This window comes from Mus caroli, unplaced genomic scaffold, assembly GCF_978045245.1.
Source record: "Mus caroli unplaced genomic scaffold, Mus_caroli_1 scaffold_15, whole genome shotgun sequence".
Taxonomy (NCBI): Eukaryota; Metazoa; Chordata; class Mammalia; order Rodentia; family Muridae; genus Mus; species Mus caroli.
The window spans coordinates 75351527-75371187 of NW_028227270.1; the positions used below are offsets into that span (position 1 = coordinate 75351527).

Sequence of the window (19661 nt, forward strand, 5' to 3'; positions counted from 1 at the left end):
TTTGTATCTGCCATCAAAACTGCAGTAAGTCTTTACTGATATGAAGTTTTGACTAGCCTTTGTTTCCTAGGCAACTGAACACAGGATGTGGACCTGGAGGAGAGGGGTGGAAGGTTCCCTATATGAGATTATTGTCACACATGCTTTTCTATGTCTGGGAGGGAAACCATTTAGATCCTGTAAGAAGCAGAGTGAGGCCGGTGGCTGTCCAGCAGAGTTTCTTGCTTGAAGTTCCTAATCAGCACAGGGGTCGCATCACAGGAACACTGAGCTTGAGAGTTCTTGGTCCAGGGCTACACCTGTATATGCATTCACTGTCTCTTGATCACCTTCCTATAGAAGTAGGCACCAGTTACAGCGTCATTTCCCTGCATAATGAACTTGGAGCTCCAAGTCACTGCTCTACCAATGAACTTTCCATACACAACTCATTCATAAATCGAGGCTGGCCTGTCCCGGGCGTGTTATTCAGAGATAGCATTTATCTGTGCTTCATCAATATGAGCTTGTCAGCCTGACTTATGTGTGCTTTCCTCTGCCCTCGGTTTTGATGATAGCCTTGCCTTTAAATTGTAATAGTCTCTTTCTGTTTGGAGAAACATTCCCTTTTGGAGGGCCTTCAAATGCTCTCATGAATCGGAATAGTGATTTCATTTTATCTTGCAATTTATCTTTAGTAGGGCCCACAGCTAAGAGCATCTTTTATACACAGGCAAAGGAGAAACTGTAGAAAAATGGCAAGCTATTGAAAAATAGGAAGAGGCGGGGAAAGGGCATATTCCTGGTATTATAAATGGTTAAAGAACTTTAAAGTTTATAATTCTTTGTGTGTGTGTGTGTGTGTGTGTGTGTGTGTGTGTGTGTGTGTGTGTGTGTATGAGTTTATGTGTTCTGCATACAGAAGGGAATGGTCTAAACAATCAAAGCAAAATAACTAATTAACATAAAAGTTGTGAGAATCTTATAGTTTGGTGACTCGGAGACATAACTCATGGATCTCTTCCCTCTGTTTGGACACATTTCAGTCTGCAGGTATCAACGTCCAGGTCACACACTTTGTTTACCCTGATCTGTGTGCATGTGGCATCTGTGCAGAGACATACTCTTGCCTGCATCAGGCTATAAAGTAAAATAGCATCGAACCTCAGTTCTGGAGATGTTCCCCCTTAGGAAACTTCCTCTCCACTTACCAATCAACATTTCCCATTGTTAGCCGAGCAACTGACAGAGGATGATCACAAATGGTGCTGACACAGTTCTGGGAAAGGTGGAAAGAAAAAGCAGGGATGCTGTAAGCTCGTCAGAGAGCAAGGCTGTCAGAGATGGTGCTTCCGTGTAACAGAGAGTACTTTGTTTGCCCCGATCCCACCCTTTCTGCACCCCTGCAACGACAAGAAACATTTTCTCGGCCTGTTATTCTGACTTGTGCTGGCAGAGTCAGACTATAAAGCCGCTGTAGTTAAGAATCGAGTGAATACAAGTCATAGTTAATGGCCTTCCCTTTCTGTATTTAAAACAATGCTGCAAGCCTGTGCAAGAAGCATCTAATTTGACGCGTTTTGTTGTATCTTTTGATGGCTCATTGCCACTGTCAGAACGGTGAGGATAATTTCAGTGTCAAACAGCTCTCTTCTATCTCCAGTCCGCGATCATCCTCCTGGCACTGCCTTCGTAGACTGCAAGTCACCTTTGTGTTTAATGTTCACTAATTGGCAAATACCTCTGTAAAGGGTTTTGCAGAAATTGAATTGCGAAGGTGTGGCATAAAATCAAAGAAGCCTACATATGCATGAGCATGAACTGAAAGCGAGTTTATGAGCCGAAGAAGAGCACCAGTGTTTAAAGTGGGGCATTATGATGAAATACTCTTATACGTTATCCTGAGCACTGGATGCTAAAGCATATACAAGACAGCTTACATATTCTCTTAACTACACTGACTGCGTTTTGAGAGCTGCTATAAAAGTAGCCTCGGTGTATTGGCGTGACCTGAAATTGTAAAACACCAACAGCATCCATTAATTCAGGGGGGAATTATAGGGGATGGGGAGATGGCTCAGTGGGTAGGAATGCTTTTTGTACAAGCTTAAGGACCTGAGTTCAAATCCCAGGCACCTAGTAAAAAGCAGGATGATGTCACAGTTATTATAATCCCAGTGCCATCAGTTGGGAGAATTGCTGAAGGTTGCTTGCTAGCAGTCTAGCTGCAAGTTAGTGAACATGTCTCAAGGGCAAGAGATGATAGAGCTGGATACCCATATCCTCTCTGGATGTTCATGCATATATAGGCATATCTGTACACATACCTGTATGTACATGCTTATTTACCATACACACATAATTTAAATGAAAAAAAAAACCATCACTTAAATCCCATGAGTTGTCTTCTGAGTCTTTTTAAACACAAACCAAAAAGAGCATTGCATTTTATATTTGAATTAAAAAAAACTATGAAATATGAAGAATAATGTATAAATCATTAAGCTGCATAGATTAATATTTTATAATAATCCCAAGTTTACAAGTTTCCAGGCCCTTATTTCCTTTCTTTCTTTCTTTCTTTCTTTCTTTCTTTCTTTCTTTCTTTCTTTCTTTCTTTCTTTCTTTCTTTCTTTCTCTCTTTCTCTCTCTCTCTCTCTTTCTTTCTTTCTTTCTTTCTTAGAGTTGTTTATTTTATGCATATGAGTGCACTGTAGCTGTCTTCAGACACACCAGAAGAGGGCATCAGATCTCATTACAGTTGGTTGTGAGCATCCCATTACAACGTGGTTGCTGGGACTCAAGTTCAGAACCTCTGGAAAAGCAGTCAGTGCTCTTAACCGCTGAGCCATCTCTCCAGCCCCATTTAAAATTTTTAAAATTTCCTTTATGTGTATGGATGGTTTACCTACATGTCTATGTACTGCATGTATCCCTAATGACCACAGACACCATAGAGGGAGTCAAATACCCTGAGGCTGGAGTTTCTGACAGTTGTGAGCCACCGCATGGATGCTGGAAATCAAACCCAGATCCTCTTCAAGTGTAGCAAGTACTCTTAACCATTGAGCCAGCCCTCTAGCCCAAGGCCTTTATTATTATTATTATTATTATTATTATTATTATTATTATTATTTAGTAGTAGTAGTAGTAGTAGTAGTAATTTTATCATTACTATCTCTATTTTAACACCTAAAGATATGTGGAAACCTGAATTTCCTAGGACTTGGAGACTTGCATTTCTCTTTTAAAAGCATCCCCCACAAACACTTTTAGGATCCTATGGCTGTCTGTGTGCTAGTGCTCTGGGTCACTTGCAGATGACACCCATCAAATGGAGCTGACACCTCTTGATGGAAATTGGGCCCAGTGGGTTCCTTTACGGCCTCCAAATGTGCTTCGCCTCCGCTGAAGTTTCTGCTTTATTGCTGACACTCTGCTGACCACCAGCATAGACTGCTGTAAAACATGATGCTTTATCATCTGTTTGGGGGTCTCCAGTGCTGAGCACTTTATGAAGAGACTTTAACGGTCAGAGAACCTTTATGAGTCCTGCCTGCTAAAATGCTTTACCTAGAAATTCTTAGAGGGATGCTTTCATATTTACTTTCTGAGGGCTTCCAGGAACAAAGGCAGGTCTTTTATTGTCCTTTCTATTCCTTGTGGTCAAGAGCTACTGGTTCATGTAGGCATTATGAATCTGGCAATGCTTATGTTTGGGGTTATAATTATTTTTGCTAATAAATTGAACTTGTAGCATTCCCATTAAGACAGTTTTAATGAAGAAGTTTGTTTTCCTGGAACTCAACTGGTAATAGAATGTTAGAGGTGCTTTGTATGCAGCTATTGGTATATTTCTCAGATAAATCAAACCCCTGGTGGAGCATAAGGCATGGTTTATAGTCTTCCCCTTGTAATTTGTTCCGTAAACAATGACATTACCTGTTAGGTTACGTTTTTCCTCCGGGAGCCCTGTCCTCGTTGTATGGCCAAGTGAAAAACCAATGTATCAGAAAGGCCCCTCAAGGTCCCAGCTTTAAACCGGGTAGGAAAGACTCATCCACTTTAGGGTACTTGCTTACCGTCGTCCAACAAAGATTGAGCTAACTGCCAGACTTGTGTGAGGAAAAAAGGGTGAAGGAGCAAGGCTGACAGAAGCCAAAGAGAGGAGAAGACAAAATCCGAATCCACGTGAGAATACCCCCAATGGAAGATGAGACATGGCTTTTGATATTCGTGAGTGTTGGAATCCCATATTGTATACCTCCTCTCCCAGGGAAGGAGTGTTCTTCCTTCAGTAGATGGGAGTGGGAAGAGGTAGGAGCAGCCAGGATCATTTAAAATATTTAAATAAGTAAAACTTACAATGCAGTGCAAGTCTCGATGTAAATTTTTCAGACCTTCCATCACCCTTAAAGGAAATCCTGTACCCATTAGCTGTCCCTTCTCGTTTTCTCCCGGTCTACCCTGTTCAGCTCTTGGCAACCATGAATCTGCTTTTGCTATATATACATTTGCTTATTGTAGTCATTTCACACAAATAGAATCTGTGCTCTGTGCACTCCTGTGACTACCTTCTTTCTCCATAGCATGATGTTTTCAAGGTGAATCCGCCCTGCAGCAAGCACCTTCTTGGTTGCAGTGGAATACCAGGTGATGGGCATTTAGGTTGCCTCTACTTCTTAGCTTTTCTGGAGAAGTATTTAGGGATCAGTTCCTTTAATTTACTTTTAGATTTATTTATTACATGAATACTAGTATTTGCTAGCATGCATGTATATGTGTGCATGTATGTATGTATGTATGTATGTACATCACATGTGTGCCCACTTCCCCCAGGGGCCAGAAGAGTGCATTGCATCTCCTGAAATTGGTGTTATAGCTGATTATGGTGGGAACTGGGAATAGAGCTCATGTCATCCGTCCTCTGTGTGAGCAGCAACTGCTCTTCACATCTCTCCAGTCCCCTTGGACTAATTGCTAATCTAGACATGTTTTCGTTTCTCTGTGTAGCCTACTTTTAAGCAGTTATAAATTAAGATAGCAAATGCCCCCCCCTCAATTTTACACATTTATTTGCTTCGCAGCTGCTGTTTCTTGCCTTTCCCATCTACCACCCTCCCCAACCCCCCCATAATTTTCAGTGGCTCTAGAGGAGTAATAACATCCTCTAACTTTTACTAAGCACCAGATGCTCTGCTAGGCACGGAGCAGCTATGGTAAGATTTCTCAGCCAGCCCACACTCCTCGGAGGAGGCTGAGGCTTAGAGAGGCTGTGGAAAGCCTGGTATCACTTTACAAGAAAGAAAGATGGAGTAACTGGGACTGGGACCCAGGTTCCTGTTGCTCAGCAAGTCCGGAGCACTCCGCTGCCTCTCACATGACCACAGGAGTCACATGACCGCAGGCCTTGCACCTGTTCATCTCTCTGTGAATCCTCTTCTATCTATGAAAATGACCCGAATTTGATGGAAAGTAAAGAATGTGATTCAGAGCATCTGTATGCTGCCCTCAGGCTGGGAGCAGCAGTTTGTGCTTCTCCTTTCTGATGAAACGAGAAGGAAACATTCCCCTCTGTTTGAATAAGGGCGATTGCCTAGTTGGATTGGGGCTTATCCCGATTCTTCCCTCTGACCTCTAGCCCCTCAGTTGTCCCATCAGGAGCAGCCATTTTGCTCTCCTTCATGGCACAAACAGACCCCACCATGCACAGGACCTGTGCGTCAACACCCCTTTGGACTTTCAAAATCTTACAGTCATAAAACCTGCAATTCCTTTTGCGAGTCATTACTTTCTCTTGTCTCAATGCACGTTCTTTTATTTTTACAGATGTCTGGATGTAATGTAAGCATTTGATGTATATTCAGTATATACAGTGTCTAAAGGATCACAAGAAGGTGGTTAGTGTTTCCATACCCTGAAACATTTTGTGTTCTGTTGATGTGTCTGGGTGTGTGCACCTGCTTGTCTCTGTGTGTAACCATGTGCATGTAGTACCCATGGAGGTCATACGAGGACATCAGACCTGAAACTGAAAGTATAGGCAGTTGTAAACTGTGGACGTGGGCACTGGGAATCAAACCCAGGTCCTCTGCAAGAGCAGCGAGTGATCTTAACTACTAAACTCCCCCCTCCCCAGGACATTTTCAAAAAAATGTCTGATTAACATGTAAAGCTTGGAAGATGGGCTGTAACTCAGTTGGTAGGGCATCTACATAGCAAACAAAGTCCTGGTTCAGGCCCTGGCACCATATAAACCAGGCATGGTGGTACAAGCTGTATTCCCAGATCTTGGGAGGTAGAGGCAGGTTAAAGGCCATCCTCATTTATTTATCAGGTTTAAGGCCAGCATGGACCGCATATGACATTGTCTCAGAATCAAAGAAAAAGAAACAATGAACTGTAATAACCGTAGTTACTGGGTGCTTGTCATTTCAATACATGCATACAAACAGTGCTGGCCAAAATAAGAATGGCTATATGGTTGTCATAGATTTGTATTTGGGACCATTGAATTCCTATCTTATAATAATTCATAAAATGTAAAGTGGGCTTTCCCTCTTTCTTTTGTGTAACCTGTGGGACACTCTCCTGGAGTTGTCATACCCTGATGGCCTCTTAGTCATTCAGATGGCCCCTTAGTTATTCTTCCTGGCCCCTTGGGCGTATGTCTCCTTGCTGGTGCAGATGTCATGGGAGTGAAATGTCTCTGTTTCTTGCTGGTAATTCAGAGGCACACCATCCTTTCTGTCAACAGCTCTGCAGCTGCTCAGCATTCTAATCTGTTCTCCAGCAGGTGTCAGTCACACTTGCCATGGGTCAAGTCCAGAGCAGGTGTCTTCCAGTCTTACTCTCGTCCACACTGCCTGCAGCGGGACCTCGTTCCTCTTGTGTTTTTGCAGTTCCTGGAAACTCTGTAAGAAATGCTTCACCTCTCTTCTCCTCTGGTGCTGTGTCCATTGCTTCCGCAGTGTTAGAGGTCCATTTGTCCTCTCCCTGTTCACTGGTCTCAGAGGAGAGAGCATCTCCCTCCATGGGGCCATTGCCTCTGTGCCTGACTGTCTGGACTCTGCCTTCTCTGCACCTGTGTCATCTCTAATATCTTCTCTCTTCTTCCTCTTCCTCTTCCCTTCTCATCATCTTCATGTTAACGTCAGTTTTCTCTTCAAGTTCTTTTTATATCCACTGACCTCCTTCTAAAAAACAGTGGACACCTTCCTTTAAACTCCTTATCCCCAAACCCTACTGTCCATGCCTCTACTGTTTCCTTAACTTCCAATTCTTCTGAAATCAGGTTCTCTCTTCTCTCTCTCTCTCTCTCTCTCTCTCTCTCTCTCTCTCTCTCTCTCTCTCTCTCTCTCTCTCTCTTCCCCCAAATTAGTATTAGCACTGAAGTCTGTGCCACTAAAATCTCCAGATCGTCTAAAACATTTTTCAAATATGAGCTCTTTCACTGGAGAGAGCAATCCTGGATATATAGGTATATAAAAGACATATGCAAATCAAAACCCTACTGGTAGTAAATCATAAAATTTTATTTTTGAACAGTCTTTTGGTGAACATGCAATTTTACCATTTATTACAACTAAAAACAAAGTCTGCATGCTAATGAGATGGATGAATGAAATATTGGCTGAATATTTGAGGCTTCAGAGTATAGAATATCTTAAAGCTTTTCAGAGTTGATTCATTTTAATTTTATAATTTAATGCTTAGAGCACAGTGTAGCATAAATGCGTACCAAAAAAAAAATCAGAAATATGGGTACAGCATCTCAGACAGACATTGTTAGGCATTCTGACCTTGTCTCAAGCAAATAACCATCAAATAATTTTCTTATGAAACCCCAGTCAGCATTCAAACAGCAGCTTTTCAAATACAATTCACCCTCAAGATGAGCTAGTTTCAAACTTATATGGTGAGGTGCGCCAGTGTCAAGATAACAAGGAGACTTTGTTTTCCATAATGAAGCTACTGCGTTTCTGCAAGAGCGGGGGTTTTTGATTTATAGTTGAAAACATGGTAATCCATAACCGGCAATGGTCTCCAACCTAAGCTGTGACATCTCAGGCATTGTTTGCTGGTGTTCTGGGGCCTGACAGCCAATTCCCTGCAAAAGATGTACACTGTGTGTTCAGAACCAAGGCTGTGGTGAAGTCCTGGGATGCAACACCAAGAGAAACACCTTGGGTTCACTAAGCCTTTGCTTTTGAATTGCATCTTCTGTCATCATGTGTTCAGAAACTCTTTACTCCTTTCAAACTCCCCCGACCCCTACACTCATGGATACCACCCCACATGGATCTCCATGCACAGTTTAAGGATCTGTTGTCTATATCTCCTAACTTCTGAGACCCCTCCTTCATACCGTCTACATGGGGTTCTTGGCTGGACCAAATTAGGAGGTTATACTCATTTCTCTCTGCCTCTTACTTCCCTCCTCAGGGTCTTCTCTTGTCTCTTTCCTACTTGCCCTGGGAAAATGCATTGGGCTCAGTATGTGTTCTCTCCTCTCTAGCCTCCTTTCCTAACATTGCTCACTGTAGCCTGTGTTCCATATCTGCAGTCCCTCATGCTGCAAGGCTCTCCCAGCCTTCCTTGGATTTTATTCCGTTCATTTCCTTTGCCTCTGAGATTCCTTCTCCTGTCTCCCACCCCCATATCTCTGCTTTTTTTAAAATATATGCTTAGATGCTAAAACAGCATCAAGTTCTACCTTCCCTGTGTGGAATAGCATCTACACCATGTCTTAGATATATAGTGCTGTCATGAAGTTCAGAGATAACCCATGTATAAAGTAAAAAGGCTTTTTTTTAATTTAAAATATAATTTTGTCACTTTTCCCTCCCTGTTCTTTCTTCCAGCTCCTCCCATGTCCCTCTCGCTCACCCCGATTCCCTCCCAAATTATGTCCACCTTTTCTTTAATTTATATCTAGCTATCTCTATCTAATATATAGATATAGAGATAATAGATGATAGATATAAAGAGGGCGGATCTATACTGCTGAGTCCACTGAGTGTTGTTTATGTATAGATACTTTTAGAGTGACTTCTTAGTATTTGATAACAATTAGGGCTCATCCCTAGCGATGACTAACTCTTCCACTTCCAGCAATGGTCAGCTGCTTGTAGTACTTCTGTGTTAGCATGCTCATTAGTGTTGCTCTTTCCAGGTCTTGTTTAGGCTGCCATATTGTTAGGGTACCACAGGTGAAACTTCCCTGTCATTTCTGGGAGACGCAATCTCACAGCAGACTTCCTGTTCCTCTGACTCCTATCACTTCCCAATAATGTCAGCCAGGGATACGGATGGGCTTAGGGGGACATTTATTCTCCAAACCTTGTACCCTCCAGGAACATTTGCTACGTGAACTATAGCACCCCAAGAGGGCATACGCATGCCTTTGTCTACCGTTAACATTTTAATGAGACCTATTTAAGTTTTGTGTTTTTCAGTTTGTTAAAAATACCATTTTTTTTAGAGGTACATATCTATGGGTCAATGTATTTAGAACTGAATGTGGGAAGTTGTTGGTCAATACTGGCTAAAAGAAAGGAATGGAAAATATGCCTATATTCTTAACAGATGAATTTGCTGTGCTGTTCTCTTTTGGCTGAGAAATACAGAAAAACAAAACTGGAGACACAGTTTGGCTGCATGGTCCGAACCACAATTGGCCCCCATGGTTGTGAAGGTATGGCCGTTACTCTTGTAATGAGTCAGGTAGTTTTAAGAAAGCGTTAGAAGGTTCTTTAGTTCTAAGTATAGGGATGCGGAACACGGCAGAATGCAGCTCAGAAGCAAGCCATGGATCTTCCAGGCTCTTCTATCACAGAGACTACACCCAGATGCACAGGGCATCAGGAGGCAGGGGGCGGTTTTTGAAGGCTAGCTGAGCAGGAAATCTGAGTTTCGTTTATTGTTTCTTTAAAAGTCTTGGGGGTGGGTGTCTGGATGTGTACTTTATCGGGTGGGAGTGTTTACGCAGAGTGCACAAGAGCTCAGTCCCCAGCGTTAGTGTATGCTTGGGGAAGTGGAAGCAGGAGGCTCAGAAGTTCAAGGTCACCCTCGGCCACACAGCAAGTTGTAAGTCATCCTCGAGTACAGACACTCTGGTCTCTTTACAAAATAAACCTCTATTGACATCTTGTTTTATTTATTATTATTATTATTATCATTATTATTGAGACTGGGTTTTACTTTATAGCCTAGGCTGGCCTGGAACTCAGAATGCTAGCCCAAACTCGGGACAATTCTCCCGCCTCAGCCTCCTGAGTGTCTGGGATTAGAGAAATTTATCAGCATGCTTGATTTTTTTTTTTTTTTTACTTTTGTTATGAGTCCTTTGAGAAATTTGTAAGATGTATTTTACTCTCAATAATCCCCTCCTAAAAGTCTTCCCAGATCCATGCCTGCCTTCCCTACCCACCCAACTCTGTGTCCTGTTCCGTGTTGTTTTTTAACCCTTTCTGTGTTCCTTTCTCCTTGTTCATAGAAGAGAAAGGAATGGCCAGTTAGAGAGAAACCGTCCAAGACTGAGTCCAATGTGCACTCCCTTCATGTTCTTGGATGTGTGGCCGTGCACTAGAGTGACATCATACCAGGCTCCATGCCCTTAAAGAAAACTGGTTCTCTCTCTCCCATCAGCCATCAGTTACCCTTAGCTATGAGTGGGCTCCATGCCCGCCCCTTTTCTCTGCTGCGGTTCTGGATGGCTGGGACTTGAACAGACCCTCTGTGTGCCTTCCTAACAGCTGTGAGTCCATCTGTGCAGCTGCCCTGCTGTGTCTGGAAAACCCTTGAATTTCAGAATCCCTGTCCTCTGCTCTCATTAAAGCACCCCGAAAGCCAGCAAACAATAGCCAGGAAGGTCGTGGTAAAATGGTAGCCCCTGCACCTGCTCGGTGGTGATAAGTGCTTCTTTCACAGGTTCCTGCTAGTCCCTACTTGACAGAAACACTGAGAAACATGGAGGTTTTCTACAAGAATCTCTGGAAGAGTTAAAATAGGAAGAGTCAGGGATCTTTAAGCAGCAATGACCTTCTGGCCCTGGCCATTGCTCCCTGCCTGGCTCCAAACATTGAGAGGACAAGAAGAGGCCTGTGTGGCAAACATATCCATGTTTCCTTCTCTTCAGAACTTCATTTGAGCACAAGTATACTAAATCTTTATTCTAGATTTGTATAGTAAAGGGCACTTATTTTTTATTGATATAGAATATTTTCCATGCAATATAATTCTGATTTACAGTTTCCCGTCCCCTGACTCCTCCCAGATCCTCCTCCACCCTTCACCCATCCAAATACACACTATTATTACTGGACACTAATATCAGCACATAGGAGATGGAGACAGGAAGATGATTACCAGTTCAAACCAGCCTGACCCACATAGCAAGGTCAGCCTAGACATGCTCACCCAGTCAGGTAATGCAAGTGTCTAATCCCAGTTACCGAAGAGACCAAGGCAGGGGGATTTCTGTGAGTTTAGGCCTAACACTCTGGGTTGCAACAATGAGTTTCAAGCCAGCCTAGGCTACAGAGTAAGAACCCATCTCAAAAACAGAAGTGAGGCCCTGAACAGAAAAGCTACAAACATTCTAAAATATCCCCCCCACACATACTCATTCACACATACACACACCAAACAGAAACTTTAACAATTCTTTTTAACTCTCTCTTTTAAAAGAAATGTAATTTTTCATGTGCCTCACACAGTGTCCCTTCCTTTACAGTGTATCAGACTTGCTTAGTCAGAACATAGCAACAGCTTTACTCTTTTAGTGTCTAAATAATATTTTCCTATAGGCTTTGTCATAATGTATTCAGTCGCACATTAGTGGACCTGTTTTTAATTGTTTGAAGTCATTTGCTACTATGAACAATGCTTCAAGTGAATAACTTCTTAAAAATAGCAAGTGTGTCAGCGAGCCTCTCTGGAGGAGAAATTACCCCAGGGATAGTGTTGGATCAGAAGGAATATGCAGTTTTCATCTTGACGAGCCTTGCCAAATCGGCCTCCAGTTTGGCAGGCCTGGTCACCAGGCTCCTGCTTAACTCTGCTTGAGTGTGTCTGTCCTCTGTGTGCGATCCTTTAAAGCTCCATAGTCCTTGTCTTTCTGAGAGGTGGAAATCGCTCACTTCTTGTGGTTCTTCTATGAACTCCTCTGATTGGAGCTGCCCATTTCTTGGCTGGGTGTCGGGTTCCTCTGGAGGGGCACTTAGCAACGCAGAAAATTACGATGTTTGTCTTAGGATTCTTTTTCTTTCCACTTTACTTTTCATGTCTCTTTCATGCAGGATTTTCTTTTAAAGATTATGTTGTCAGATTCCTTTTGGCTCTATGGCTTTTGACATATTTAGGCCCTCTCCACTGGATAATTATATATTTTTAAATTGCCTCATCTTATTAGTACCTTTAAAATAATAACTTTGTTGGGCTATAACTTACTCCACCGTCCGACTTGGTGATTTCCTTTTTTTTTTTTTTTAATGTGTAGTTACGCAACCATTACCACAGTCTAATGGCAGAACATTTTAGTATCCCCCAAAGAAACCTTGTACCCAATCAAGCAGTCACTGGCCACGTCCTTCTCCCCCAGGCCCACTGCACGCACTGATCTGCTCCTGGTCTCTTGCCTGTGCCCGCTCTAGATGACTTAGACACAGTGACCCGCTAGGGAGCCTGTAGCATCCTGTGACTGGCTTTCCCTACTTGACATAACACGTTTAAGGCTCTTCCTCAAATGTTTATGTTGCCAATATTTCATTTGAATTTTTTGGTCCTCTGGCTGTTACTCCATGTTGGATGTATAATAGGGATCTAACAGTATGGTTTTGGTTTTCCTAGATTATTATTGAAAGTCCCTCTTTCTCTGATAAAATGCAATGCCAACTTTACTATGCATTGAGTTGCGGTCTGTTTGGGGATCTACTTGGATCAGCTTGGTTCTGTTTGCCCCTCTGGCTCACGGATACTCTATTTTACTTTTCAGAGGCATGGTATCGTTCCATGGCTAGTAAGCTAATCTTTCACTGTTTCTTTCTACATTATCTTTATGAGTACTCCTTCCTGTTTATCTTTTCTGAGCTTCAGGATTAACTTCCTTATTGGTATTTAAACATTGTGTCAAGTTTATATGCTAATTAGGGAAGAACTGTTCTGCTAACTTCTTGTTCTAGGAAAGGGCAGGTGTCTGCTGTTGTGTCTGTCTTCTCTGTCCATCAACAGTGTTTAATTATATAGATTCTTCCTTATTTCTCTTTAAGTATAATCCCTAGGTATTTTGTATGTTTAATGCTATTAAGAATGGGATATGCCATCTCACCGACTACCGTTTAGAAAAGGTCATTTTCTCATTCGTTTTGCCTTTGCTCTGTTCCCCTGCGGAATTCTCAGATAAAAGTGGTCCATCTCACTTGCACAAATTTTAGTCATTTAGTATTTACAGGTAACTGATCATTTTGCTGCCTCTTCCCTCGTTTTAAACAACAACAACAACATCAGAAATCTCCTCTTTCTTTTTCTTATGTAATTAAATTGGCCAGCTCTGTCTGCACAGAGATAAGGAACAGTATTTGGGGCATGCTTACTCTCGGCGCTCCTGGCTTTAGTGGTGTCTTTTCATGTTCTGCATTAACAAGAAGGCAGCCTGTGGGGCCCAGTACATTTCTATGCAAGTGGCTTTCACGGGACTTCTAAGGATCAGAGAGCACCTTAGAAATGCCAGATCTGATGGAATTATTTGCAGACAGGTAAAACATTCTATGCTACTTCCCCAATGGTGAGGAAATAGTCTGAATTTAGTTTGGTGGTCAGGAGCGTATGCATGGGGCACCCATGCTGCAAAGGAAGTGCCAGCCATTGGATTTTGATCTCATGCCATCCTTTGGCCAATAAAGTGAGGCTAGGAAAGTATAGGGGTGGGTGGTCCCAAGGCACTCAGTGAAGCTTTGCAAAGGGAAAATAGGAAAAGGGGAGGGACATTGAGGGGAAACAGTATGATATTAAAAACATACACCACTTTCCTTCCTGACCTCCAAAGTCAAGCCATGTGACAAACTTGATTAGTTCTAGAACATTACCAAAACCAGCACAGAACACTCACTGTTAGTAAATGTGATAGAGTCTCAGATGACAGTATGAAGAATCGCGTGCTGTGTTACCATTTGGAAGCAAAGGGAACTAATAAAGAGTTCCAAATATTAAGAAATCACTGGAGAGGAAAGAATTTTTATTGAAACGTGTTTACACGTTGATTCTGTTTGATGTTGCCATTAAAAAAAATGTTTTGATCTCTTGCAAAGAAAGCTACACTGAAGAGGTATTTTATGTGCTAAGCTGAACCTGACATTAGCCTGGTAATAATTACTAGGACAGGCTGTCCCTCGTATTAGCAAAACTGGAGAATAAAAGGAGAGACGGTATCAACAGAGGCTTTGATGCTTGTTTAAATTGTCTAACATAAAGACCCTGTGTGTTGTAGTTAGAAACAAAAGGCGTTTAGTCTGACTCTGTAAATTAGAGACATTGATAAAAGCTGTCTGGTAGCTACTAATAACCATTTAAATGACAGACTGAAAGAAGGAGGTCTTCCCCCTCCCCTCCCCTCCCCGAAAAGCCTACAGACCTCCACACCTGTGCCCTCACCACCTGATCTTATATTGCAACCTTCTTACACATGTGTGCATGTGTGCGCATGCGTGCTCGAGTGCGCACACACACACACACACACACACACACTGCAAGGATCACTTGAGTTCTAGGAGGGTATATTGGGAGAATCTTCTGAAAGCTGAGTTATGTATGATGTTAGAAGGTATATTGAGGACTGTGACTATTAATCTTCATTGTCAATTTTAATTAGAATTGTCATGGAAACCAGGTAAGCATCAGTATCCATCTGTTTCTTTACTGTGAGTGCAGTATGATAGGCTGTCTCACACTCTGGCCACCATGCCTGCCAACACGGTGGGCAGTTCAAACCAGGAACGGTTAACAACCTTTGTTTCTTAGGTCAAGCATTTTAATTAGAAAGGGAACACAAGAAGAAAACATGAAGGCACTGGAGCCAGAGGCAGCTGGCTCTGCCACTTGCCAGATATGTGAACTTGACCAGTGTGTAGAAGTTTCCAGAACCCTAGTTTCTCATCTACAAGTACTGTCTGTGAGTCAAAATGGTCACGTGCACTTATTAGAGACACTGTAGACAAAGGGCACCTGGCATGGAGCCTCACAGAGGCCAACAAAGTGGGCCAACAGAAGGGATACCAGGAAGTAGGAGGAAGAATCGTCTAAGCAGAAAAGGATGACATTTTCAAAGGCTTGAGCTTGAAGGAATTTTTTTTCAAGCCCCAGTGTATTACTTACTTAGTGCTCTGACAAAATACACGATAGAAGAAACTTAAGGGAGGGTGGAATGGCTTCTTAGGTCTCACAGTTTGGAGGTACAGTCTACCAAGGTGGGGAGGCCATGGTGACAAGAACATGAAGCACCAACAAGCAGGAAGCAGGAAGAGGTAGATGTTGGTACCCAGTTCACTCTCGCCCTTACTTACTGTCTGGGATGCCAGTCTTTGGGATGGTGTTACCCACATTCAGGGTGGGTCTTCCTTCCTAGGTTAAGCCTGTTGAAGATGCCCTCGAATGCTTATAACTGAGGTTTGTTATAGAGGCAATTCTAAATTCTGTCAAGTTGACAATGAAGATTACCAAGCGTGGGTTAGAAGTGAAAAAATATGGCTGACTCCAAGCTATTTAGGGTGGAGAGAACTTTTAGTGTTTAGTACAGGAGAGTTCAACATGCTGGGGATTGAGTGAGCCTGGTATAGTGGCTTAGGCTGTGGTTGGATAGTGGAACGCCATTAACATCTGTGAGAATGAAAGAGCATTTTGGATAAACCATGGTGCCTAAGGGGTGTGTGCTTAGAGCCTTGTGGGAGGAAATGAGCCTTAAGCCAGGGTAATGGTGTCTTCCTGATTCCTTCCAAGTATCAGTGAAGCATTGAGCACATAGCAGGTTTTCAGGAAAAAAAAAATCACCAAAGCCATGATGGAATTGAACAAAAGCAATTGTTCTGGTGTAGCTCTTTATTGTGTGGTTCCCTCGTCTTCGACATTAACTGATTCCTCTTGTGTGGAGTTGATCACCCTTGGTCTCTTACTAAATTGTGTTAAATGAGTGCAGTTATACAACCTAAACTTACCATAATCTATGGATCATTAGCTGCATGTAACTTTAATCTTCAAAAAGCTTTTTGGCGATTTGAGCCTAGCATATCTGGGAAATCAGGCTTCACAAGGCATCCTTGGTATCCAAGGTGGCTTCTTATGGGTATCTATCATGTATCTTCCATCTATCTATCTATCTATCTATCTATCTATCTATCTATCTATCTATCTATCTATGTATAATCTATACCTAATATGCCAAATTATGACAAATAAAAATAACAATTTTAAAAATTAAAAAAAAAAAAAAAAGAAATCATGGAAAAATCACTCATCCAAGCCTCAATGCTTGAGCCCCACCTGTATTTCTGAATTTTTGTGGTAATGGGTCTTTCAAGCCTCCTGCCTCTGAATGCTCTAAAAGTTTATAGCTCTGACTGCCTCCAAGCAGAGAAAGAAGCATTTAGAGATAAGGATACATGCCTAACAATATGGGCAGAATCAGTAGCTGTGGCCCTAGGCTATCAAGAGTCAAGTGAGAACCCTCGTAAGGTGGTGGGGTGTCAGATGAGATAAGAGACCACTGTACCCATCATGGACCAGAGAGTGATGAGCAGTTACTTAAAACCATTAATCCATTTTCAGTCTATCAGAGGTTATTCTTGAGAGCCTACTGTGTGGCAGGTGGAGTATTATATACTAAGGCAAACAGGATAGAAAATGGTCCTAAGCCACATGTCCAGAGTATTTTTAAAGATTATATTTATTTTCATTTTCTTGTCTTCTGTGTGTATGTTTATCTATATAGATATATATGTAGAAATATGTCTCTGTATGTTTATATACATATGTATATATCTACATATATGTATGTATACGTGTGTGTGTGTGTGTGAGTGTGTGTGCCACAGTGTATGTATGGAGGTACGAGGACAACAACTTGTAGGTGTTGGGTTCCCTCCTTCCACCATGTAGGTCCTAGGTCATCAAGAAACTGAGGTCATCAGACCTGGCAGCAAGTGCCTTTTGTCTCCTGAGCCGTATGGCCCACAATGCACTGCATTTTAGTTACTGTAGTAAGAAAAGAACATAGCTATCCAGTTGTAGTGCATTGGGATTTCAGTGGCTTAATATTCTGTCATCTGGAGTACATGGAGCAACCACATCCTTAGACAGAAGAACCCAGGCTAAGTTATCCTTGACTAGAATTCAGTATAAGGACAAGTGGAAATTGCACACATGTGGACACTTTAGGGGACAGTTGGGAGCATCTGCAGAAACCAGCATAGTACTGGTTCTGATGTAAGTGTTCCTCTGAAGGGTCACCTATTGCAGAAAGCAGCAGGGTAGCAGCAGGAAGCCAAAGACTGAGTGGGATGAGTCCTTCAATCTCTCATTAGGTCACACCTCTTGAAGGTCTCACACCCCTTCCATGCTGCCACACGGAGAGGACTTTATCTCCCAACACATCAACCCTTGTGAGGCAAGACACCTCCAGACCACAGCAAGAGCTCCATCCGGAGAAGAGGAGAGAACTTTTCTGTGTTTGGAAGGGACACAGAAGGCACACTGCGAATGAAATTTGCAGCTTCATCTCACCACTGTGAAGCCAGCCATTGCAAAACTCTTGTTACATAGGAAGCAGCCAGGAAGCTTTCACACTCAAACACATTTGCTCCTTTTCTGCATGTATGTAAGAATGCCTGAGTGTATGTGTGGACTCACATGTGAGGGCACACGTGAGCATGTTAGTGAGTGCATGTGCACGCATATGTGGAGGCCAGAAGTTGACATCAGGCATCCTCTTCAATTGCTCTTCACCATACATGCAGAGGCAGGGCCTTTCACCTTTAAACCTAAAGGTCATTGACTCAGATAGTTTAGCCTACTAACTTGATCCAGGCATCCACACACTGTCTCTGTCCCCTTGCGGCTAGGATTAGAGGGCAGCTGCCTTACCTATCACTTGTGTAGCTGCCATGGATTTGAACTCCTGCCCTCAGGTTTTCATAGCAGATGCCACAGCCTGACCCCAAAACACATTTACTCTTGGTAAGTGGACATCTTGTTGGATCTTCCACGGTTTGTGGAGGCCAGAGAACTTCCTCATTATATAACCCCATGATGATTAGGCCAGACAGTCTTGTTGGATGCATATTATGCTGTTGACAAAAGGGATGCACACAGTGGGCTGACTGTGTGGCTCAGTGAGTAAAGAGGGTACTTACAGGCACAAGGTCCTGGCTTCGATTCCCAGCACCACACAAACCAAGTACAATGTCTATGTATTTGGACTCCACATGTACTCTATGTACTCCTAGCACTGGTGAGGTGGAGGCAAGAGCATAAGTTCAAGGTTATCTTCATAAGACCGGGCTGGAAACGATGTGTATGTATAGTTTTTGCCTACTAGCCTTCAGCTCTGGGAACTTCTGCACTACCAGAACTACCAGCCCCTACCCAGATTCCTTTGGATCCATGAATAAAAACAAAGCAAAACACACACACACACACACACACACACACACACACACACACACCAATTAATCTTACAATGTCTTTGCTAACTCAATGACCAGGCACACTCCTAAACCTCCTCTGCCACCCCAGACATAATTGGATAGACTGTCTATGGCCACTTCAACTGAAAACTCACATGACTGGTTGGTTTGATCTCCTGTAGCTACTGCCTCCTTCTCCTTCCCCTGTTCCTCTATCGTCCCACACATCTCTAAGTGCTCTTCCCTGTCCTCAGTCATTGGTCACTGGCATCTTTATTGATGGATCAAGAACCAATTGGGGAACAGGACCTTAGCATCAGACTCACCCTTTACATGTACTGATTGCTTTGGACCTTGTGTCATGGATTGCTAAAAAATGGTAAGTTATGACTCTTGTACTGTACTTTCTTTAGTCTTTTAGAGAGCAACTCCAGGTACAAGGTAGCAGCTTTGAGTGGCAAGAAAGCCATTCTGGTTGCTGGTGAGAGCATGTGTCCTTGAAAGCTGGTTTAGCAGTACCTCCTAGGTATCCCAACACATGGACCCCCTGCATGCACACCTGCAGCATATGATACATGCACAGATACATTTTATACTTTAAAATCTTAGATACAACTAGAAAGCAATGACTGACATAGATCTTGTTTTCCTTTGCTATTGTGGCGGTTGTTTGGGTTTGTTTGTTTTTCAATTCAAAGATACTGCATCTTAAATGTTGTTTCTCAGTTCCTTGTATGTTTCCAGACTTATAATATTTTCTACAACCTCAGGCCAGATCTTGAAGAGACAATAGAACTCTAATTCACCCCATTGGAAGTGCTATAGCAGGAGTTCCATGTAGAGATGGTCAGCAAGCATCCCAAACCAAACCAAACCAAACCAAACCAATCAGTAAAGAGAATTCAGAGCTAAACATGTGAGCGTGCCAATCACTAAACATAAGTCCACTCCTCTGTGTAAGCCTTCAGAAACACTTCAGACTTAACCAAAGTCAACTTAGAAGTTGCT

General features: G+C 42.6%; 1 protein-coding gene across 10 annotated transcripts in view; it reads left to right on the forward strand.

The window, feature by feature from the left end:
• Atxn1 (ataxin 1) overlaps positions 1-19661 on the forward strand; it is a 405898-nt gene that overhangs the window by 189547 nt on the left and 196690 nt on the right. For 3 of the 10 annotated variants that reach the window (XM_029468379.2, XM_085831129.1, XM_029468376.2), the window contains one exon: positions 9568-9676. The exons of the other annotated variants lie outside the window; for them this stretch is intronic. The gene's annotated coding sequence lies outside the window, so the exon portion shown is untranslated. The remainder of the gene's footprint in view (positions 1-9567; positions 9677-19661) is intronic. 10 annotated transcript variants of the gene reach the window in all.